This window comes from Crocodylus porosus, unplaced genomic scaffold (genome assembly GCF_001723895.1).
Source record: "Crocodylus porosus isolate Cpor-Errol unplaced genomic scaffold, CroPor_comp1, whole genome shotgun sequence".
Lineage (NCBI taxonomy): Eukaryota > Metazoa > Chordata > Crocodylia > Crocodylidae > Crocodylus > Crocodylus porosus.
Genome location: NW_017728906.1, coordinates 110,188,628 through 110,214,280, shown reverse-complemented (window position 1 = coordinate 110,214,280; position 25,653 = coordinate 110,188,628). Strand labels below are relative to the sequence as shown.

General features: G+C 41.8%; 1 protein-coding gene across 1 annotated transcript in view; it reads left to right on the top strand.

The window, feature by feature from the left end:
- The window catches only part of GPC6 (glypican 6), a 1,259,017-nt gene that overhangs the window by 508,355 nt on the left and 725,009 nt on the right, over nt 1-25,653 (top strand). The gene's annotated exons all lie outside the window — the stretch shown is intronic.

Below are 25,653 nucleotides of genomic sequence, written 5' to 3'. Positions count from 1 at the left end.
TTTCCAGGCACTTCTGCTTCCTGTCTGCAAGTGTCTGTCCACAGTCAGGTACTGGAAGGAGGGGGAAGGAATTGTCCACTGATGCCACTCTCTCCAGCCCTGAAGCTGGACCCCCTGGCCACAGGGGACAGGCAGTGGAGGGAGAGGGAGCTGTGTCTTGGCCCTGCCACTGCTGCCCACCAAACACCCAGTGCATCCTTTCCCTGTAGCTCTTGGCTGGAAGGAAAAAGAACAGTCCTGGGGCTTCCCCATCCCCAGAGTATCTGGGGACTGCAGTGGCAGTGGGTGACAGCCCCTTTCTTCAACTACTCTCTCCCTCTCCCCCACCATTCCAGTTGTCCCACTCCAGCCTGGGGCTCCAGCCATGCCTCAGGCACTACAAAGGACCCAAACATGGGGAAATGGAGCTGCTGGCATGTGACCTTAACTGTCAGAGGGGGATGGAACCATGCTATTGCCTGTTGACACTGGATTTAGGACCCCCCCCCTTGTTCCGGGTGACAACAACCCACAGATGAGCCATGATCTTTCTATTCAATAATAGGCAAATTTATTCATACATAGTAATAACCAAAAAAAGCAACAATACAGACAATTAAACAATTCTATATCTACCAATCCTAGGGCTGTCATCAGAGACAAAGTACATCTGGTCAGGATGCAGGCTCCACTCTGAGGCTCTTTCTGTTAGGTGTCAGCCACTCTCGAGGTGGGATGCTGAGGCCCACAGCCCCCCTCCAGTGGGCTGCATGGGACAAGCTCAGTTCAAGGTGGTCTTGGGCACCCTTCCTGGGGAATGAGGATGGGGACCCTTCTCAGGGAGGGGAAGGAGGGATGGGACAAAGGAAGGGACCAGGAGGAAGAGAGAGGGACACGGAAGGATCCTTTGCCACTTTCAAGTCTCTACTTCTGTTTTCTTCTTCCCCCTTGGTGACTCCTGATGACTCTTCATCCATGGGTATCTCTGGTTGGTTGTCTCTCTGTGGTCACACATCTGCGTAGCCTTCAGGGCCTTCTCTTAATTTGGTCTGTTCCCCCAAAACTGGGATTCAGGCCCCCATGCTCTGGGGCCTTGTAGCTGGTGTTACTTATCTCATGCTATGGGACAGTATGGTACATACTCCCTTTGTTCCCAGCCTCTGTGTCCTTGTTCTGTTAGACAACTTGTGTGCCATGAAGGCTGTGATTTCATGTTATGACATGCCCCCCTCAGTTCTCAGGCTGAGTCCATCCATTGGCCTTGTCATCCTAGATAGCCTGTCTGCTTTCAGGGCTGTATGGACCACTGTGTGTGAGACCCAAGCTCTTTAGAAATCAATTAACCCCAGCTGCCCATCTTGAACCCTTATAATGCATACTTCTATACCTATAAGCCAGTTCCCAGAAAACAGACTTTTAAATACCGTTTTCAAGCCAACAAATACAATATTGCTGCCCCCCTCCCACCTCTCTGACATACCCCTGGCAGCAGTGGTAGATTTGTGTGAGGATAACATTTAGTCAGATGTTCTGCCTAACACAGGTCATAGAACTTCTTAGAATTAAGCCTAGTTTAAGCCTAAGTACAGGAGCATGTATTTTAGGGGGCAGGGGGAAATCCAAATGATTCAAAAATTGCTATCAACCTACTGTAATAAAGTCAAAAGTGAAATGTAAAAAAGAAAAGGAAAAAAAAGTATTATCATAGTCATTGGGGAAGAGAATTGGAAGGCACTTCCTAACTTAGAAGAGAATGACAATGGAGCAAGTCAAAGAAGGAAGTTGTGGATAAGTATCTGTCTGGAATGAGCTAGGGTGTCAACAGCTTTAAGAGACATCTTAGCTTGGACTAATTGCCTAACTAATCAAACCTGCTGGAGACCCTTACTGGCAGCCCAACCCAAGATGATTAAACAGCTGGCCATTGGTAAGGCCTCTTGATTGCCTGCTTGGGAGAACATCCTCCCTATTTAAATCCACCTATGACAGTATACTGCAAGCCAGCCAAGAGTTCTTCCTGAAGGTCTGTTGTGGTGAGCTTTCCTGGGTCTGGTGGTCTTTGTTTTTTTCTGACTTCTGACCCTGCTTGGCTGTGTTTCTAGAGAGTGGCTGCTTGGCAATTCCTCTTGGCTTCGGTAACTCAGTCTCTGACTCTAGAACTCTGACTCCTGCTCACCACTGATGACCTAACCACTAGGACAGACTGTCTATACTTGGTCCTTTTGTAGGGACAAAAAAAAAGCCCTGCCTCTGTGTAGAGTGTTGGACCAGGGGTTGATGTTTTTTCAGGTTTTTTCTAATGCTACGATTCTAAGAAATCAGCTCTGGTAAAAATTGGCCTGCCACTGAAGAGTCGTTAGAAATGACACAATCCTGTTATTAAAATAATCAAGCAAGAGAGAGACCCCAGAACTCTTTCCTGCCATGGCAAGGGGTCGGACTTAATGATCTTCTCAGATCCCTTCCGACCCTACCAACTGTGAAACTATGAAACTATAAAATCTTAATATTTATAAAATATTGCTTTTGCTAGAAAGATGATCTATGCCCTACCTAGTTTTAAGCAGCTCCATTTCCCCATAGCTTAGCCCAGTTTCACTCCAGCTTATACACTGGAATATGACAGCCACTTGTGATCAAGTTATATTATCAGTACGGGTTGAAAGCATGCTGTTTAGACCTTAAGAGCAAAAAGGGTGCTGCTGTTAACCGTTTGCTACAGATGAATGGTTTGAGGTACCACATTCTTCACTGCCACTGAAAAAAGCCATCCTCTCACTAACACTTTACTAAGTACTGCTCCACTGATAAGAGTATCTTCAAAAACACTTTATTAAAAGCATTCCCCTCCCTTACTTTTCTTCTGATTCACTTTCTGACTGCAGAAATGTCACAGCTTAAGCCCTAGTATTTCTTTCCCCAAATCTGGCATACATTTTCCCTTGTCATCTACCTCCATCAGAATTTTCTAAAAGGGATTCATCTGGCTGTGTTAAAAGCCTCCCATAGTAACCCTGACCCTGTCTCCCTCTCTCATTCGACATGCATAGGTGCACACAAATATACACCTGTCTTTCTGCTATCTTACACACATGTTCATATGCTCACACAGATTCACTTCAACTGGCACTGCAGATAACATTTAAATAATTAAGTAACATAAGCTGCATGTTAATCTACAGTACCAGATGGCTATTTTCACCATCAATGTCATGGTACCTCGAAGCATTTTTATTAGCCTGCCTACAGTTTGGTGGCTATTAAAACCTACCTTGCATTGGTTTTTTTTGCTTTCACTTTTAAATTCAGATCTCTTTCCTACAATAGTCAGCCACTTTATACTTATAATCCCTGGAGAAAAAAAAAGATCAACATGACCTTGAGCACAAATCAGCACAGATGTGGTGAATTTACATAGTATCATGAAGTTTTCCTTGAAAATATATTACCTAGCAGAAAGCGGAGATAAGTTGTATAGTGAGATAACACACCCTGCAGGATCAGTCTGAGTTTTGACATAGTAAATTGTTCTCTCTGGGAAATCATGAAATTGTGCAACTTTTTAAGAAGCAGCAAAATTAAAAACAACAAGGCATTTAATTAAATGTCACATTGGTACATTGAAAGGCAGCTGAGTGAAGGCTTGCTCACAGAAGGAAGAACTTTAGTGTGTTTTGACACAGTAGTATTTTCATTGTGCAATTTGACTTGAAGAGCTGAAGATTGACCTATTTAAAACAGGGGTGTCAAACTCACTTGGGTCCCTAGGCCAGATCTGAAGGGCTGCTGCAGTGGGCACCATGATGGTGGTGGTGGCAGTATGGGGTTCAGCAGGAGTGGGACAGTACAGGGTCTGGAGGCAGCTGGAGTTTAAGACCTGGTGGGGGTTGTGGTGGGGTCAGCAGAAGAGTGGGGTCCAGATGTCCAAATGGGCAGGTCATCAAGGAAGCATACCAGGAAATAACAAGAATCTGGCAGGACCAAATTAGGAAGGCCCAAGGTAAGGAATGAACTGCATCTGGTGAGAGAGCTTAAAGACAAGAAGAAGTTCTGTAAGTATGCTTCCCAGAAAAAAAAACAAGGAAGCTGTGGGCCCACTGTTAAATAGCCAGAGAGCTCTCCTGGAGAAGATTCAAAGAAGGCTGAGCTATGCAACAGTTACTTTGCCTCAGTCCTTGCAAAAAAGGATGCTGTAGCCAAACACCTTTATTTGGATAAAGAAGGGCTCAAGCTGAGGGATGAAATACCAAGAGACAGGCAGAGAGCTCTTAATGGGTCTGAATGAATTCAAGTCAGCAGGGCCTGATGAACTTTATCCCAGAATACTGAAGGAACTGGCAAAGGAGATTTTGGAGACCTTACTACTGGTCTTCATGAAGTTGTGGGACATGGGCTGAAAAAGGACCAATGAAGTGCCCCTCTTTAAAAAAGGAGAAAAGGAGGATCCAAGGAATTACACACCAGTTAGCTTCCCTTCAATACCCAGGAAGTTACTGCAACATATCCTAAGAAGGCCACTTGCAAGCTGCCGGAGGAAGAAAGGCTGATCAGCAGGGATCCTGGTTTACTCTGATTTTTAAAAAATCACCAATTTTTGGATTTAAAAAGTAACCCCAAATCCACATTTTTCTGTGATTAAAATGAAATACCACTAGTGGTGTGGCTACCACTAGGAATGTGGACACCAATAGTGATGTTTCACTTTAATCCTGGAAAAAAATGAGGATTTGGGGTTGCTTTTTTTCTTCACTTCAGTAATCAGGTTCACTTCAGGTTCACTTGGGCCAGCTTGAACAGGAAGAGTAGAAGATGTTTTGATTCCTGTTGTTTGGAAGCAGAAAAAATGAATTTAAATTTTTCACACTGATAAAGGTCTTATAACCCAGACCTTCCATTTCCTGCAGAGGAACCATAAAGCCATTTGGAAAATAAAAGGGATGATAGTGCAGCTCAGTTCAGTGTTTGTGATCTGAAATTAATGCTGTTGATGTGAATTAGATGTGTTCTAAGCAAATCTAGCATCTCAATTATTTTGATAAGCTTAGGACAGGTTAACTGCATTTAAAATACAAGCATCCGTGCATTTAAGCAGTAAAACATATGTTAAGTAGAACTGTATTGTAGTAAAGTTATGACTTTTTGTGGGAGGAGTATTTCCAGGTAAGTAACAGGTTTCAGCTATTATCAAACTGCTCACAAGTTCAAGATTCTGGTTCAGTGTTGGGGGCTGGGACTGATGAGCAGAAGCCAGAACCAAGCAGAAGCCTTGAACCAGCCCTGATATTATGCCAGGACTGGGAACAATAATCAGCTGATTGTTGTTTCGGGTCCCAGTATTGTACCACAGTCTTGAACCAACCCCTGTGTATTACCAGGCTTGGGTTGATCTATCAACTGATGGTCAACTGCTGTTTTTGGTCAGTATGTGAAAGCAAAGGTTAGAAGCACAAAATAGCTAAACAGAAATTATTAGACCAACAGACTGGGTTTATATATTCAAAGTGTGGTCAGATGAAGAGAATCAGTTCAAACACTTTTTAGTAAGAAATTGTTTCACTACTAGCTACCACCCACATATCAGCATCAGCAGTTATTTCTAATTTGTTATTTATTTATTTATATTTCCTAAGATCCTAGTACTTGACTAAAAAATCCCAATGCTAGGTGCTATATAACACTTAGTAACTAAGCAGAGCAAAGAAGAGTTCTAAGGAGATATAAAGTGGAGCTCATTCCAGGCATGAGAGCAGAATGGGAGGCAGCAAAAGGGTATATGAAAGAGGACAGATAACTTCAGCACATGGTGCTCTACTAGCTCTAGGTGCTGTAAATGAATATAATTAACAAAAATAAGATAAAGTGGTCATGCTAGTTATTTTTCATGAGCTTTTGACTGTAATAAAAATCATGAGAAAACAGGAATAGACAAGTGACTATTTGGTAGCTGGATTCCTGGCATACAAAACTACATTATTTTACTCCAACCTTCATTGTAAATAATTGTCATTTTTTTCTCTCCATGGGCTGAGTACAGATTATTATTTTGCCAATGCAACTTGCAAACTGGTCTTTACACTTCAGATCTTCAAAAATAAAAAGCTAATATGTTAATGTTTTAGGTCAGTGCATCCTGTCAAGATGTGTAACAGCCAGGAACATTTAGGAATGCCTTGCTGCTGTCTCTGTTCTGCTCACTACTACCATTTTCATTGTTGTCACCTGAAATATCAAGAAAACAAACACTTGCTATAGTGGAAAGCTTCTGGCTGGCACACGTTTGGCCATAGTTGGATAACTGAATTACATTTGACTAGTAAACATACAGAGTTCTAGTAGGTTATTCCTGCAGGATCCAAAAAGGATAAAAATTTATGTCCCTCTTGAAGCAGAGTGGTACAGATGGCTTTGCATTATAGCCATCTACAAACACGAAATGCCAGATGACTTCCATACTAAGAGAAGATACTGTAAAAGTTTAAATATAATCTTTTCATGGAACACTGTTGGCTGATGGTTCCCTGCTACATATTATTCTACATGGTTCCCTGCTATATATTATTCTACATAATATATCAAATGTTTCTTGAAACTTTTACAATTCTGGTTGTTGAAATTATACTTCAAGAAAAATACTATGGGAATAGCATGAGAAAGACCTTGAAAATAGTTGTATAAACTAGCGAGTGTAAAACTCACTTGGGGCCCCAAGTCAGATCCAGACCACAGGGCTCCTTGCAGGCTAGATCAGACTCAGGGCACAAGAGCTGCCACAATGGCAGTGGCAATGTGGGGTGGCAGTGGCTACATGGAGTCTAATGGGGGCAAGAGTGATGCAGGGTCCAGCAGTGGCAGAGGAAGGACAGTGCAGTGTCCATGAGTGGTGGGGGCACAGGATAAGAGGATGGTGAGCTAAATTTTCTGCTGATGGTCATGCCCAACAGGGACAAAAGTCCAACTTAATGTAATGTGCAGGGATCCTGATTTTCTCTGATAAAAAACTCCCCAATTTTTGTGGATTTGGGGTTACTTTTTAAAATCTGAGAATCAGGGATTTTTTTTTTAAATCAGAGAAAACCAGGATTCCTGGTAATGTGTTGAGGGGTCTGAAAAAAAATACCTGCAGTGTACTACCATTGGCTGTTATAGCAAAGAAGAGAGGCTATTTGGGCTGAAAGTAGTGAAAAGAGGTTACTTGAACTGAGAGGAATGTTGAACAAGAAACTTCAATTTGGCTGAGGAACAAGTAACCAGAGATATCCTGGGTCTACCTCCATTAGCTATGTTGGTTGGGAGGGAGAGATGGCCTCAACAGCCCTGTTTCAAAGCTTCATTGAGTGCTGAGGGTGGAATATGAACTCCTTTGTTGGTCTTTAAGAAACAGTGATTCCTGCTGTGATACTTTCCACAAGGCAATACAATAAGAAAAATCATCCTGGGTTTGTTCCTAACTGTCAGTGAAGACCAGCATGAATCTGCTACCTACTAATCTGAACTATTTGTAAAACCACAAGAATAAAAGATCTCAGCAAAAGAGACAGTGAGAGAAAGTTGTCATAGAAGACTAAAAAATACGTGAGTCTCTGGGTTTCAGGGACTTAGAAGACGTAAGTTTGAAAGAGTTAAGACTTGCTTGTTGTCATTGGCAGTCCCTCCATACAAGGAGGACAGTCTTCCAGTAAATAGGGAAATCATCAGCAAGTCTTTAGATGACTAAGGTAGTCAGTCCAAGATCTGCATTCTCATCCTCTAGCATGGCAAATAATACCCGGTGATGTCAGGTCACAGCTCTTCATAGTTTCATAAATGAAGGGTTGGAAAGGACCTAAGTAGATCATCAAGTCTGCCCTCTTGCCCTGGGCAGGAATGAATACTGGACTTATATGACCTGTGGTAGGTTTGAGCTCATATGACCCCAGCTAGGTAATTATCAAGCCTCCTCTTAAAGACCCTAAGGTAGGAGCCAGCACCACTTCCCTTGGAAGCTGGTTCCAGATCCTAACTGCCCTGACTGTGAAGTAGTGCCTTCTAATGAATCAATGTGAGGTGATGGCCCAGTCATTATAGGCCATTCAGTAGAGGCCTACTACCATTGTATTTCAATAATTCCCAATCATTCTCATTCATCTGGGAACCAATTTACATGGGAGGGGTACATGACTCATACAGTTGCAACATGGGATGCCCAGGCAGAGATGGAGGCTTGATATTTAAAATGGAAACTTGACATGACTTTGGTTCACTTACAAACACAGGCCTAAACTATACAATATCCATATGAAACAATAAAAATCAGTACGAAAATGATAATAATACAATATACAACAGTAAAATTAATACAAACCTAATAATAATACAATATAAAACAGTGGATATCCAAAACCAAAAACTTGCTACCAAAATAAAAATGTTAAAGCTTATCTTAAGTCTGATCTCACTTATACTTATCTATAGGGAATAGAAAGGGAGAGAAAAAGTCAGAAATGGTTGGGGAAGGGGAAGGAACGCATTTTAAAATAGATAAAAAAAATAGAAAAACTGGGTTTTTTTCCCATTAGAGCTGCTCTCAGAGAACCACTCTAATTAAAGTGCCACCACCTCCATGAAGCATGTGTATAGGTGCCCATTATTTCAGTACTATGGTATCTATGGTATAATACACACACACACACACACACACACACACACACACACACAGAGATATAGATATATAGCTTTATCCCAACAATAATTCTTATTCACTCTTATCTTGGGTACAGGCCCAATTCTCTGTGGCCTTCTGTTCAGTGTGCATCCCAGTGTGCATCCCCTGTTCTCTCACAGGCAAAGGAGCTCTCAATAACAAAACTCAGGTTAATCACAATTCCGTGACAGGAATACCTGGCAGTGACAGGACAATAATTGAACAGACCACAATAAAGTTACATCACATACACAGAAATAATCAATACAATAGAGTCAGACATAAGCAGCATACAATCCTCTCATATAACAACAATAGGGACACAGTATTATAAACAGAATCCCAATGGCATAAATAATAGGAAGCTTCAGTCCCTGATTTGACTTGGCAGAGATTCGGTCTGATTCAGTGGCCGAATCTCCAAATACAAATCAAATCAGAGAACCCTTTAATCTCTTCGAATTGAATTGAACCCTCCAAATCAATTCAGAAAGATTCAGCAATTCAGACAGAGACACAGCTTTAAATGTTTTTTCTACATACCTCAAAGTTCCAGGCAGCTTGTGAATGCTGTGATGCTGGGGCACATGGAGTATCCCACAGAAGTGTGGGGGGGCTCCCCAATGTGCTCGGCAGCATACCTGGAAGTGGACCAGAAGCACCCCCCTGGATTGGCGACTGGTGCCTCCTGGATCTGGGGGGGGGTACCCAGGGTTCCCCTGTGGCAGATTGCTAAGCCAGGGAGGTGTGGGAGGGCCCCCTACACACTCCACGGTGGACCTGGAAATGGACCAGAAGTACTTCCAGGTCTCTTCCAGGTTCATCACTGAGCATGCAAGGGGGGCCCCCATGCTCCTGTGGGATGCTCCATGCACCCCAGCATTGCAGCATTCACAAGCTGCACTGGCACCTCGAGGTATGTAGAAAAAACATTTAAAGTTGTGTCTGTGTCCGAATCACTGATTCTTTGAATCAGAATCAAATCTTCACATTTGGATTCGGCATAATCAAATTGGGGACAGTGAACTGAATCAATGAATCAAAGCTCTGTCCCTGATTCAGGCCGAATCCGAATCAAATAAGGCCTGCTTCGCATACCAGAGATATTGGCATAGCAACAGTGCCCAAGGAAGAAATGGCAATCTAGGGACAGATCCCATTACCTAATTACTCCTTATCCTCTTCCGGGTTACTCAATTAGGAAGGGTCCATAAGCATGACACCACCTTTAGCAAAGAGGGACCTTAGACGCCCTTCTGTGCCCAGGGGTGAATTGTCCCCACTCCTCAAGGGCTTCCCCTTGGTCCCCCATGGCGAGGAAGGTCCCTCCTCCACTGTGAGAATCCCCTTTCTGTGTAATTCACAACTCCCAGCATCCTCCCCTGCAGGGGTGGTTGACCCATCCAGTCACTGCTCATGGCAGAAAGGCCCACACTGCCTGGTGCAGCCTCTGGGACGTATCAGCCCTCTCTCAGCCTGCTGTGCACCACCCTGTGCACTGCCTTATACAGCTATGGTAACCTGTCAGCTGTACGGCCCTGTGTACTGATCTGTGCACCTATGGCCCAGCTGATGCAGGGTTGGGGACCTGCTCTGCCTTGTGCAGCCACTGTGGTCTCTTTCAGCTACCCACCAGCCCTGTGAACCACCAAGGAGGCTGGACTCCTGCCTCATTGCAGGGTAGGAGACCCACGCTGCTTCATGCAGCTGCTGGGGTGCCATCCTCTCCCAGACCCTTCATGCACCAACCTATGCACCGTCACCATGCCTCCCACTATGGTAGGGCAGGAATGCAGCCTCTTGCTACTCCCCGCTTGGTGAAGATATCTTCAGGGCTCTTTTGAGGCTCCATCAGCTCTTCTCAGCCCTGCATCATCCCTTGACAGAAGCTCCCCGTGTGCTGGGCACACTGGCTTTTTATCCCTTTTGAGACTCTGGCCCCAGATTGGGAGCAGACCAGTAGGAAAGCCTGAGGGGTTAGTTCCTGTTCAGGTTCTGCCTTTCACCTCACCCCTGGGTCAGGGCAAGGCTGCCTTCTTTCTGCCTTCCCCTGATTGGTGGGGAAGGAAAACTATCTCCACCAATGGAGTCCAAGCCCTTCTGGCTCAAGCTAACAGTTCAGGGTTGCTGGTGAGCCCAGCAGCCAGCCTGCCACAACTTAATATGTTCCAATTCTGTTCTAGTGAAATGTCTTTTTCTTTTTTTTTTACTTGTATTTGCAATACCTTTTTCTGAGCTGTATTGTGTGTCTTAAGGGCCATAAATTAAGAAGGAAGAGATAAATTAAGTGGACCTGAGCTTTCCTGTGTCCTGGACCCTTTTAGGTTGTTCTGAAGTAACCAAAATAATTTTACAAGAACTGAGAAATTTGCTCTGTGTTGGGTTATTCTCAGCTATGCATCAAGCTTTGGACTTGAAACTTAACCCGAGCCAAGACAGCAAGTTAATGGGATATGTAGACAGTCTATACGGTCAGAGGCCATTAAGCCTCTGTGATCCCTGCATGGAATAGTTCATGCAGGAATCTAGAAGTTTCTAAAAGTTTCCAGAATTCAGATAATTTTTTAGACAGCTCCATCCAGTGCATACTGGGCTACTAAACCCAATTCCCTGACAGTTTTTGACCCCATCACTTTTTAGGACAAAACAGATTTCCACACAAATAACCATCTTGCTCATGTCTATATCTACCTTTTTTTTCCCCCCTAACAGTGCTGTGAACATATTTTAAATCATTTTATATATAAGTAATAATGAATATATTCAGGAATTAATTAAATGATTTTTCAGATTAATATGATATCAAGTTAATATATAATTAAGAAGTCAAATATGATCTCCAGTGTTTATATCCAATTTTAATTGCTAGGCTAAGATCAGAGGAACACTAGGTTTTAATCCTTTTAAATCATTTGATTGGACATTTTATCAAGTGTAGGATTCTTTTCCCCCAAGTCATGCTAATATTCACATATGCATGTAATAAAGCCTTTTTATTTAGCCATTTAGAAATTTAGCTTCTTGGAAAAAACCAATGAACCATTGCATTAATATGCTAATTGGTACTTTAAAGGGTCTGGAAGTGATTAAAGTCTTAAAATATTTATTGCTCTTTTGCTTTCAACAAATGTGGTTTGTGAGCAAATAGTTCAAATTTAAAGATTTATTTGTTAGTGGAATCTTTCAAAAATAGACAAGATGCTTTAGTACAATTTAATTTTTTTTAAGTACTAGCTTTGGTCATTCTGCCATTTGTGGATCATTTTCAAAACAATTTTAACAAAGAAAGCTTCTGCTTCTGGTTTTGATCATCATTGAGCTCATTCTGGACCTTTTTTGCTTGTATGCCAAGGTGAAGGGTGAGACAGGTAGTTTTTACAACAGCCATGCTTCTGGAACAAGGAGAAAATATATGTAATGTGAGAGGCATTATGATGTTCCTTGTGATACTGATTCTACAAGTTTACAGTACCCAATACCCCTGCTATATGACTTGTAAGAGAAGAATCTTTAGCTGTATCCTTAACAATTATTTGTTTTATAGCATCATGCAAGCAAGCATTCATATGGAAAGATGTCCAACTGAATTTCCAAGGTCCATTTAAACAAATTTACACATAAGAAGAAAGTATTTGCTATATTTAAAAAAGTTATTAGATTGGCTTTGGAATTCTGAACTTGCAATGGCATTTTATTTCCTGATGTGCTTTTCAATTATCTGTGACTTGATTATATGTTTTGTGAATCAGAAAGTAACTTTAAATCTCGCCATAGGATTTAAAAAGTACCTTCTGAGGACAACTAATCCAGTTACATAAAAGACCTGAAACAATGTACTTTCTGAAATTGATTGAAGCAGTATTCAAAATATATAGTGAGCATATTGCTTCTCTGTCTGATTTTGGGGGAGGAATGTTTTGTTTCGTTTTTGTTTTTCTCTTAGGGTACTTGAGGAGGGAGCCATTTTCAGATCATCAAGAGGTAAATGCAAAAGACAGATGTTGAATAAAATAAGGATGATGATGTTAATGTGTATATGATTATATATCACTAAGTACAGTTTAGGACAGTTCTGTATGACCTTTTTATTCAGATTAAATGCATGTGCTCTAAATAACAGAGGGCTTTTAATTTAATCAACATTTGCCTTTATATTGCCAGGACTCAAATGGAAATGTCATGGGCATTTAGGTTGATGAAACCTTGCAGCTACTGTATCACTCTCGTTAAGGACAGTAAATGTCTACATATTTGACCTTTACTGTTACATCAAGTTACACTGTAGGCTGAAACATTGTAGAAACTGTAAAATTCTCATTACATTCCATCTTAATATAGAGTAAAACCTAAATTGCGAAGTTGTGTTTCACTATGAGACCTATTTAATATCTTTTTTTTTATTTTAGTGTGTTCATTGATCATCCTGTTTTCATAAGACTGTACTTTAGTTTATATTAAATTTTAATTAATTTTTTAGTATAGATGACAGAACTGATTTAAAAAATCATACAAGAAATTAATCCCTTGTTTTTTTGCTTCCTACATATTTTCATGTTTTAAAATGTTATCATCCAGTCAGGAAGCAGAAATAATATGAATTAGATGATCAGTTGTATGACACTGTAATGTCCTTGGACACAAAAACAGTTAACAGGAAGACAAAATCCAACAAGTCCCAACAAACAGTCTGTAAATTGCAATTTAGATTTCACCTGGATTATCCAGGTACACTTAGTGGGCACATCCCCACAAGTGTGGATATATGTTTCCCCAGGGCCAAACAGCAGCAGCAGCACAATGTGTGCCACTGCTGCTTGTACCCAGGGAACACCTGTGCCACACACATTCTGGTGTGCAGCACGTTGCCTCAGGTGAGATAGGGTGGGCTGGGGCCAGCAACTGTGTTGGCCTCAGTAGCCTTATCTGGGTCCTGGGGGCCTCTGAGAGCTGTAGCCGTGGCAATCCTACAGCAGGGAGCCTGGCTGGAAGAAGGAGTGTGGCTCTGGTTGGCCAGGCTCCAGTTTTGGGCAGAGCGTGTTGCTGCCACATGTGCCACTTTGTGGTTTTTAGTAGTGGGTTTTTTTGACTCCAGGACCTCCTGAGGTTACCCTCCACCCCCCCACCTCGTTTCCCTCCCTCCACCCCCCACCTCGTTTCCCTCCCATGCTGCTAATTTGCAGTGCAGGGAATGCCTGTATGTGTGCTGTGCACAGCACCACAAATGAGTCTGCAATGCCACATACCATATGTCCATGCTTGACTGAATGCACTTCCCAATGTGGGCCACTAAAAGTATGTCTCATAAAGGTACACTCAGCTAGGACCAAATTCACAGAAGGTCTTAGGTATAGTGACTCTTGCTGTTTGGCTCCTGCCACCGGTAGTGGAATTCACAAACTTAGCAATATAAATTCCATATACAATGCATAGGTGCCTAAGAAAGTAATTTTCAACAACCAGGATGCTGAGTTGGGAAACCTAAAATAGCCAGTAGAAAATAATGAGGAGAAGAGTGTGCCTGACTTCCATTCTTTTTCTACACTTAGGTGTCAGACTAAGTAATTTTTCAGAGTTGCATGTGAGCTTGAAAAAATATCTCCATTAGTCAGGGAAAAGAGGGCAAAAGGAGTCTCTTTTTATGCTCCATTCTCTCCTCTCTTGCTCACAAACACAGTGGCCTGTGCTCTTATGAGCTGATCAATGAAATAGAAAATATTTTTTAAATCCTTTAAAAAAAATAAAAAGATCAGTATTTTCAATAGTAGTAAAAACGACAAAATGAAAATTATTTCATGGAAAAATTGGCCAACTGTGGCCTGGGCTACACCACAGTCTAATGGCTGGGAAATTGGACCCAGAGAGTAGTAGTCAATGGAAGTGAATCATTATTGTGCTCTGTGACCACTGGTGTCACCCAGGGCTCTGTCCTTGGACCTGTTCTCTTTAACATCTTTATCAATGATGTGGGCATTGGTGTCAGAAGTGCACTGGCCAAGTTCTGTGTATGTGTGTGTGTGTGTGTGTGTGTGTGTGTGTGTGTGTGTGTGTAGAGGTGGGGACAAATATATATGTGTATATATATACATATATACATGTAGAAATGGGGACAAATTGATTTCTTGGCTGGGAAACTATTCTGTTTAGAGCCATAAGTAGATGGGGGCCATTCTCTAGCTTTCCACCAAACAAATATTTGACTGCCTTTCTTTGAATACCCATTCATGTGCTGCCTTAATGCATGCACCTGGTGGTGGGTGTGGTGAGGGTTCATGTGGCCACTGAAAGTGACCTCGATCATTCTGGAGAAGGCCCCTAAACTCACCTGCCATGACTTCGAATGTATTTTCAGTGGAGAGGTCTTCTTCCATACGTCTCTTGGAGTCAGTCACTCCACCTAGTGGATATTCATGGGGCTCCACCTCCCCTATACCTCTTCCTTATGCCAACCTCTGGCAGGCCACCTGAATTTAATGCAGCTTCCCTCTGGTCACAGTGACTCTTACCCATCGCACCTTCCCCACTACCATGTCTTCTTCTCCTTCTCCCAAGGAACTATGAGTCTGTTGGATCTTTCCCTCTCCTGCAGGTCACTCTTGCTTTCTGCCAGATGTCTACTGCTTCTTGTGCATGGTCCTTGATGTCTGGCTGCTACCCAGACCCCACAATGCAGAGTCAGCAACCAAATAAGAAGTATAAAGACAAAACCCAAAGACAACTGAGGGGTAGGCACAGGTTAGTAGGAAATGAAAGGGGAGACCCACACAGGAAAGAAAGAAAAGAAAATGAAGGTATGGGAGAATAACTAAAGATCAGGCTGGACTGCCTCACTAAACTGGCTCTACTCTAGAGCTTGTGCCTATCTGTGTCCTGCAATGCTGTACCGCTCTCTGTCCTGCTTGAGAGCTTCCTTTATTTCTGCCTTGAGACTAGTTATTCTTTCAGACCCGGTCCATCTGTGCCCAGGGTGTGGAGTGCTCTCCAATCCCAACTTGTTCTCCTCATTCTTCCTGGAATGGGGTTCCTCCCCACATGCCGGTGCATGGGGTTCTTCAGCAACTGTTGCTGCCTGGTCTTCCCTGCCCACTTGGTGTTTCTCTTGTGGTGCCAGTGCTGACCACTGCCAGTGGGGAGATCATCTGCAGCCTCTGCTGCCTCTCCCAATCTTCCCGGCTCCCAGCTGGTATTGGCTTTTATCCCAGCCGGCCAGTGAACATCAGTGATATCACCCACCTGCCCCAGCTGTATATAGGTGCAGCTGATGAACCACGTGGGTTTCTCTTGTTGGCATCCCTCCTCAGGATTCCAGAACCCTAATGCAGGTAAGTAATTTTTATTTTTGAGGCTTCTTCTCTGGGGTTGCATGCCCCCTGCACTTATGCCCCTGGAACAAAATAATTTACTTAATTTCAAAAAACACAAGCTATTTCAACACCGTGGATCATTTTCTATCAAGATAGATTCCACTGGGAATCTTTTGGAATTCTGACCTTGAGACAATTTACCATGTCATTCTGCTTGCAAATTGTCTACTGACTGTTCATTTGGTGAAGTTTATTGTGGAGAGAAAACATTGAATAAATGATGCTAGACCTAAGTGAAGTAATTGCAGAGACTTATGAAAGACATTTTAGGCTTTGATTGTATAACATTTACCTGAGCTAGTAGCATTTTAATCTTAGTACTTGTGTAGAAGTCGTACTGACTTTAATGGCACATAGAACAGTAATCTCCTTAATAGGATATTTATAACCTTATTTGTGCATTTTAATTCTCATTTTGAGCATCAAAAACAGTGTACTTTAACTTCTTTTAATCAAGCAGTACTTCTAATACCTTTTATTATGGACTCTTCAGTGTTCTGTAGAACAGCAGGCCTCTTTCCAAATCTCTTTTTATAGAGGTTGCTTGGTTTGAATTAAATTGAAAACTCTATAATATATAACAACAGAAGAAGCATCATTATATTGTTATTATTATTATAATATTATTAAGACAGTACAGGCCAAATACAAAGCAGATGTAATCAACTGTAATTTCATTGAAGTTATCTCTAAAATAATTATGAGATTAGCATAGTATAGTCTTTTGTGTGGGTGCATGAACAGTATAGCTTAGTATACAGAAATTCACTTTTAGAAGTATCAATATAACTATTTTTACTTATTTTTTATTATTTAGTTTCCAAGGTTTTGATTTATCTATTCTCCCCTTCCTACTGATTTACAAGGGTGAGACTTGATTTGGCAATGCCTCCCAATAAAGAGTATGCTCATGCTGGAAACTTCAACTTTTCCCCCATTTCTAAATACAGTTAAGAATTGCACCTGATTAGGCTGTGATATAAATGGTTAGAGATGGACAATGAGTTGCCTTGAGAAAAGAAGTGTTTATCAAGATGGAAAAGGGATCTACCTACCATCCAAAGGTTCCACAGTCAAAGCCAAAATTATCTTTGACAAGGATTAGCCTAGGAATGATTGGCTTTCAGACAGAAAAACTTTCTATTCCCCCCCCTTCAGTTTCTTTTAACTAGCAAACCTGGTGGGGGGGAGCACTTTTATTTATTTTGTTTTATTGGGGGGTTTTTTAACTCAATAGTGGTGGTAACAAAAGGATCGTTATTAAAATGTCAACATTTACCTATAGCTACAGCAGGAGATAGCAGTGGTTTGCACACATGAAGCTAACCATTGGTAAATGTTGACATTTTTTATGACAGCTGCTATATCACAAGAGTAGTATTTTTGTCATATCTATCACCAGTCATAGATTCTGTGATTTTCATTTTTTTATAAACCTATCCATTACTTTGACATTTTCTCTGTGTGTGTAGCTAAGGCTGATGTTAAGAGCTGAATCAATTTCATCAAGAATCTAGAGTCTTGACAAAGTAAACGCTGGACAGTGTGTGGGGCTATTTAGAGAACAGGAATTCAGCAAAGAAACAATGTGGTAGCAAATGGACCACACTAAACACTCTCCAAAGTCAGAGGAATCGTTAACTCCTCCTCCAGGGTGACTTTGTCCAGGCAAGACTAACATAGTTCCTAATTTCTGTTTTCAAACTGAGATCTCTCCACATGGGAACACTTGACACCCAATACAACCAGTGCTGTTTTTCAGAAATAACCTATACTAAGGTTTGTATGTGACTAGTCTAAAAATATGACCAAGAGTTTGCAGGTTTTGACCTTAATGTCTCGGAAAAGAACACATGCTGATTTCTGATTTGTACTTTGATTTGTTTCTGACTAAAAAACTATGACACTATGGTAGATTTGGTGCTGTAAGTTGACAAGTGGAATGAAGGTGATCACCCAGAACTTGAGAAGGTTCATGAGTCAAGTAATCAGGAGCAGGAAAAGTCAGGAACAAGTATTCCCAAAAAAGTCACAATCCAGGAGAACACGAACTGATAACGTCAGGAGCAAGAAGCATAAGTTAAGACTGTAGCCACAAGCCAGAGGTGCTGGGCAATTCAGGAAGCAAGGGGTTGGGAGCTGGCAGTCAGGGACAAGGAACTAGGGGCTAGGAGCCACACAAAGGCTCTGTCCTGTTGGATAGCTTGAGGAATACTGAGAGGTTAGCTGCTTATATCCAGTCATCCATACCTGTTGGGGCTAGCTGGTGATAGTTTACTGGCAGGCAGGTCCCCTCTGAAATCAATGCTGGCAGCTTAGCCACTGCTTTGACTCCTGAAAGGTGCTCTTAAATATAAATATCAGGGATTGGCAACCTTTTACTAATGGCAGACTGCCACTTGTGAAGTGCCTAAAGACTGCTGTTCTCTTCCCCCCCCACCTCCCCATGATCCCATCCTGGTGAACCACCAACAGAGGTACAGCCCTAGACTCCTCACTAGTCTCACCCCTGCACCATGAGAAACACAAAGGCAAGCCACGGGCTCCTTGATCAGCAGGCAGTATGGTTACCCCTACTGCACCACATGCCCATATGGCTTGCCCCTCCTGTACTGGTGCACCATTTGCCCACATGACCCCAACCTCACCCTCCATTTCACCCTTGGGTTGGGGAAAGGCAGTAGAAGCCAGAGGAGGGAGAGGGATTTGGGAACTCTGGCTGCTGTTGCAGCTGGACTGATGGGGGAGTGGCATCCAGAAGTATGGGCCCCACAACTTAACCCCATGTGGGCTACATGCTGCCCCCAGACCACAGTTAGACAACTCTGGCGTGGAGCATTGCAGCAGAGTTGTGGTCTAGAGCAGCACATAAGCAACCCTCAGGAGGTTGCTGTAAATGACACCAAGTAGCACACCTGGGCATGGGCAGTCAAGGAAAAGGCCATGGTTTTGAACCAGTCATGAAGCTAATGTCTGGTCAAGCCTCAGTCTGGATGCTGAAGACATTCATAGTCAGTGAGGCCAGATACAGACATTATGCTTTTACCAGTATTGAAACCAGTCTATACCCATAACAGAACAGAAGTTTGGCGCACACAGACAGATTTAAAAATGGTGGAATCCAGTCTAAGATTGCCCCCTTGCCCAGGAAGAATGTGTGTTCAGTTTGCTACCAATCTAAACTACATCATTTACAGAAAATTGCGTAATTTAGATTGATTCTGCTTCAGGCTTTTGGAATGTCTGTACCTAGCCTAACAGGCCACGTCCATGGAGCTAGTGTATTGGCTAGGTCAAGGAGCCTGAATCCATAAACTGCAAGTCAAGCCAGGGTCAGGAAGCCCAAGTCAGGAGCTGAGTTGTAGTTAGAAGGCAAGCCAAGAGTTAGAAGCCAAATAAGGGAGCCAGGAGTTTAGAATCAGAGAACAGAAGCAGAGACTAGAGTCAAGGTACTGGGACTGGAACAGTGTACACTCATCAGAAGTTTTATGCAAAGAACAATTTGCTGTCTGCTCTGCTGGTATTAAGACTGTGTTACAGATGAGGGCAGCTTCCTAGGATACCCTGAACAACTACTTCACTGTCACTCCAGTTGTTGGGTATCGGCTCTTGTTTCCTTTGCTTTTACTTGTGGCATACGATGTGCTTACTCGGTTGGTTTTGTGCTTTTTAGTGGTGTGTGATGGTTTGACCTAGTCATTTTTGTTTGAATTGGCAATTTTGGAAAATCCTTGAGTAAATGGTTGTCTGCGGACATCGGGGCATGGACTCAACTGTCCATTCTTATTCCAGCCAGCTCAGGAGCCAGTGATTCATTGCCAGAAGGCTGACTCATCCTCAGTGACTCATCACAACATCCAGCTTTTGCTGAGGACTGCACACTTTGTCCAAGCAATTATCTTTCTCTCCCAATGGGCCATACATCCTGTGTTATCTCAGCTATAGTGATTAAAGTATTTTAGGATCCTCTTGTATGAAAGGCAAAGGGATATAATTATCAGATATTACAATACTGTAGCCATTATAAATGCCATTTTTTAAAATACATATTTCACTACCATGTTTTAGTACTTATGATCACAGTTGGCAAGTAGAAGAAACCAGGAATTCCAAACATAAATTAATATATTCATAAAACTTTTAACAATGATAATACCAAACAGTTTTCTTTTCAATTAATGTGAGCTGTAGTGGACTGAAGTAATACTCCATATATTGCATAGTATAAGAGATAGCTTCCAAATAAAATGAGGCAATTTTGATATGAACAAGTAAAAGAAACATGTGGAGAAGACAAGAATACAGTGTTCATTTCTAATGTCAGGTACACCCCAGTATTTTTTTAACACTACCTTTTGTTAAAAGTTTTATGTTCTACGCTGGTGTAGAAATGATATTAACTTCCTTTTAACTAATAATATACTAAACATACTGACAGATATTGACTCTTACTGTTGGTCAATCTCAAGATTTAATATTTATGGTAAGTAGTACCCAAGGAGGAACCTCTCTGGTCAATGGATCTTTAGCAAAAATCAATATCTGCTTATGTACAAAGAGGTAAAGATTAAGAGATCATGTATTAAATAAACTGAGTAGTAAGAATAATGTGGTTGCTGGTTTCTTTTATTATAATAGAATAGTAGTGATGCCTAAACTTTGGATTGATTAACACTTTCAGATACAAGCCATTATAATGCTCAGTTTTCACCATTTGCACTGATGTTCCTTGTGTTTGCTTTCTGCTTACAACAGACTTTTTTCTCTTTTTCTTAATTGCAGCAAACCAGGAGTGGCCATTTCTGAGATCAAAGCAATGAGGAAAAATAGATGTTTTTCACAAAATTATTTTTCTTTTTTCTGTTACTTTGAAAACTCATTCCTTTTGGCTTTTGAAGTAGGAACTTTGGTGTATGGTTGCAGGGGGGTTAATTTTAGTATCAGAAAAGTATCTTTAGTTGACTATATAAAATCCATTATCTATAAAATAGGCAACCTTAATATAAAAGTCCATTATCTTTTAAATAGACAACCTTACTGGTAACCTTTCCTAATTTTTCAGCCTTTGACTTCACAGTATTAACTTTTCTACAAGCACTTTATACACTTATTACTATAAGTGCTGTTTTTATTATCTGCTTGTCCATACTGATGAATAGAAGACCAGCATATTTGATTGAAAAGTATTATTCTTACAAGGCATTATCATGCAGAAAGAGTTATCTTCTCTATTGCCCAGTAATGATTTGTACTGCTTACCTGAATACAGCAGGGAGAGAAATGTAAAAGGATATTTAAAATCGCATTTATGGTTTGCCTTAAATCCATGAAAACTTGGAAGCTTGTCACCATTCCTTAACTTAACCCATCCCTCATAATTTCAGCAGGTCCCATGGTAAAGACCACCTGCTGTCCTTAGGTTCTTTTACCCTCAATTACAGGATAATTGATCGGGGCAGTATCAAAGTACAGTAGCATTATATAGGGATGCATTAGGTTCTTAGCTGAGTTTTCTATGTACTGCCCTGCTTCTGCAAATATACTTTCACTGCTGTGAAAATGCACCAGTCAGGTTGTTCTAATATAGGCTTTTTATTATTTATGTAGCTAATATCCAATTGCATTAGAGTATAAACAGAAATTAATTAAAACAGGAATTAATTAAAATGAGACTTTTGCTCTAGCTTGCCCGTGGCTTGGCACAAGATCTGTAGCTTAGCCCTTATGTGGAGGGAGCACATTGCATTCTGGTAAGCATCTCTAGCTACTATATACAGTAATGGGGTATGAAGGACATTTTCTCCAGATGAATCTGGGACCTCCAGGGTGTTGCAGGTGAGGTGAAAGTTAAAGGGAAAATCAAATGCAAGTCATTACGAGGAATCCTGGTTTAATGTGATAAAAAATCTCCAATTTTTGGTTTAAAAAAAAGTAACCCCAAATCCACATTTTTCCATAATCAAAATAAAACACTTACATATAAGTGGCATTTATATTTAGATATAAAAGGGGTGTTTCATTTTGATTATGGAAAAATGTGGATTTGGGGTTACTTTTTTAAATCCAAAAATTGGGTGGTTTTGGGGTTTTTTTTTAAATCAAGGAAAACCAAGATCCCTGGTTTTTACACTGGTAAAATATTCTTGGACCTAAGATCATTCTAGTCATTGAGAGGTGACCATGGTGAAACTTGTAATACAAAACCAATGTCACATTGCTCTATCCTTTGACTCAGCAAACATAGTTTAAACAATTAAATGCACTACCTTAGTATGCTATATACTCATCTTGCATGTAGTTGCAGATTAATAATTTTTTGTGTTAGGATAATGTGCCATCAAAATACTGTGTGTCATAACTGGCAAGCTTATTTGTCCCACAAATTTACAATGTGAATGAAGTTTCCCAAGTATTGATCTAATCCTTTTAATATGGAAAGGGAATCAATTATTTCTGTAGCACTATATCCTTTCCTGTCCTATATGTTAAAAGCGAGTTGGGGTCTTAGTCATTGTGACACCCTCATCAACTTTACCATCTTTCCTTCTGCCTAGTAAAACATCAGCAGCAGACAAAGTGACTGCATCATTAGCTCATTCTTCGGCTATATGTCACTGGAGAAGTATTCTCGTATCTACTGAAGTGTTGAAGAATTATGTATCCCAGAAGGGTAAGACAAAATGGTCACAAATCTTCTGGTAAATTTTATCCATTGGCTTTGATTAAAACAGTAAGTCTCTATAGTCTGGATAGCATGATCTACCCTTCCACAACAATTTCTTTTTGGCACCCCTATAGTGGTGCAAACTGTCCTAACAGGCTGGGAAAGCTTGGTTATGACGGGAGGCCACTGTGATGTAGCAAATGCTGGCAGGTGGAACAGTCCCTAAGGCATCATTTGAACCAGCACTACATAAAGAAAAGACTGCTCAGGCTAAGTTATTCCCAGAATCAGAGACATGGAAAAGTGTCTCTCTGCCTAAAGTTCTATACTGAGTGCAGGCTAGCGAGACCCAGGAGTGTGAGTCAAAGCACATTGGCAAAATGTTCCCACTGTTCCCAATTTCCCACTGTTTTTCTTCCTGAAACCTTCTTCAGTTTTCAATAACAAAGTCAATATTTACTTTTTTAGGGAGTGAAGGAAAAATTAGGAACATAGTTTATAATTTTATAAAACACATACATACTAAACTAAAAACATATAGTAGTATGTAGCAAGAAATTTAAAATGCTGTCGAGTAACAATGTCCCAGTGTGGTTTATTTTAGTTTTATTCAAAACTGTCAAAAATAGTGGGTAATAGTACTCCTCTCTGTTTGACTATGCTACTGTCAATGGAATAAAGGCCATTGAAACCGTGAATGCTGATTTAGTGTTGTGCTGATGAAACCATTCAGTTTGGATGATGTGTCATTTTCCACTGCTTTCTTATCAAGGTGTTTCAGCTGCACCCAGGCCAGGTCTTGTAATTGCTTCAGTTGCTTGTGGCAAAGTTATGTCAATGTCAGTCACTAAATGGCCATTGACTACTTTGTGTTGGATAAGCTCAGGAAAGACAGCACAAGAGGGCTTTTATATAGTCAGCTGTATGTTAATTCTGCTGCTAAAAGAAGGCATTTTAGAAAGGAGAGTGACTTCTAGCATAGTTTATATAAGTAACCCGGGTGGTACGCAGCTGTTATCCCCTCTTCAATTCAAGGGACGTTTGAAGGTATGTGTGCGCACCATGGGAACATAGCCTGACCCAATTCACCGTCCTCCCCTACAGAGCAGTGCAGAGACTGTGGTCACCCATTATACTTTAACTATTTACAGAACTTTATTTACAGGACCAATAAACTTAGTAAACATATATATATTCGAGAACTATTTACAAATGTATATTACTAAGGCAGTAAATCTTATTACTCACATACACAGGCAGAAATAAGTGGATATGACAGACAGAGGTGCTTTATCGATGTAAACCTTGACTCCCAGTGGTCTTCTTATTGTGATATAGCCCCTACACTTTCAGGCCCTGCAGGCTGCAGGCAAGGGAACAAACAAGAGCGGCACCAGGTTAAGCAGTGGTTCACTGAATGGAGCCCAAGGATAAATAAACAATGTTTAGAGCATACATAAACAAGGGTACAGCAATATAAACCCACATATAGGCATAGCAACCACTTAAATCCAAACTGATCATCACAAGACCCTCCACAGCGTTTTTGCAGCTGACCAATTAGCAAACAGAACAAGGCAATGCATAAACTTATAATACAATATTGAATTAAATAAATTCACAGTGAAAGATGCAACTTATGGCCCACTCTGCATATATAGGGACCCTGGGCAACCTTGAACAATTACATAAACCTTAACAGTTACATCTGGAACCGACAATGGCACAGTAATCACACCACATGGGGAAGTAATACAAAGGGAAAACAGGTAACGCCTAAGGGACAACATTAACTGCAACTAGTTCCCTTGACTAGCTAGGGTTGGGGGCATGAAACCTTCCATTAATGCCAGGGCCCCTCTTCCCCCGTGGAGACCTTTGCCTTTCTCTGTGGGGACCCCAATCCCCCTAACTGGGCACTCATGGCTCCTCAGCCCTCCAGTGGGTCTTGGCTCATCTCTCTCACTGTGGGTAGGGTGGTTGAAGCTCCTGCCTTGATAGAGACTGCTGCTTTGTCCAGCTGCTGCTCACTGTGGAAAGGCCTGAGCTGCCTTGTGCAGCTACCAGGGCCTATCCACTCTCCCAAACTTTCCGTGCACCCTCCGTTGCCCCAGGGCCTCTGCCACCTTCAGGGATATTGACTCATGCTGCCTCATGCAACTGCTAGGGTTTCTTCGGTTCTCTCCAAGCCTCATGCACCAATCCATGCACTGTGGGACCTCTGCCAATCACAGAGTTGAGGACCTGTGCTACCTCATGGAGCCGCCAAGGTCCCTTCAGCTCTCCAGTCCTGTGCACCGACCTGTGCACGGGGGGCTCCTGCTTGGTGCAGGGTTGGGGACCTGCGTGGCAGCTGCTTAGGTCCTGTCTGCTCTCCTGGACCCTCTCCCACTCTGTGCACCAGTCCGTGCACTGAGGGCTCCTGCCTCATGCAGTGTCAGGGACCTGTGCTGCCTCGTGCAGCCGCCAAGGTCCTGTCTACTCCTGGACCCTCCATGCATCAATGTCACAGCTTCCTCCACAGCGCAGGGCTGGTACGCAGCTGCTTGCTGCTTCCTGCTTGGTGGAGGTGTCTTCAAGGTGCTTCTGGGGCAACTGCTCTGCCCCACTGGTAAGCTTTTCTTCTTCTTCTTCTTCTTTATAGTACTTCTTCATCGTCCCTTGTCAAAGCCCCCATGTACTTGGCACATGGGCTTTTACTCCCTCTGGGGGCTCTGCCCCTAGATTGGGAACTGACCAATGGAAAAGCATGAGGGGTTAGTTCCCTCTCAGGTCTTCTTTTTCACCTCACTCCTAGGTCAGGGCAGGTCAAGCCTCTCTTCCTCCCTCTTCTGATTGATGGAGAAGGTGAATGCCCCCACCAATCAGCCTGAGCCATCTGGCTCCAATTGGCAAGCCTGCCACATATATTTAAAACAAGAGAAAGGAAAAAAAAGTTAAGAAAATATAAAACTAATTTTATATAAAAA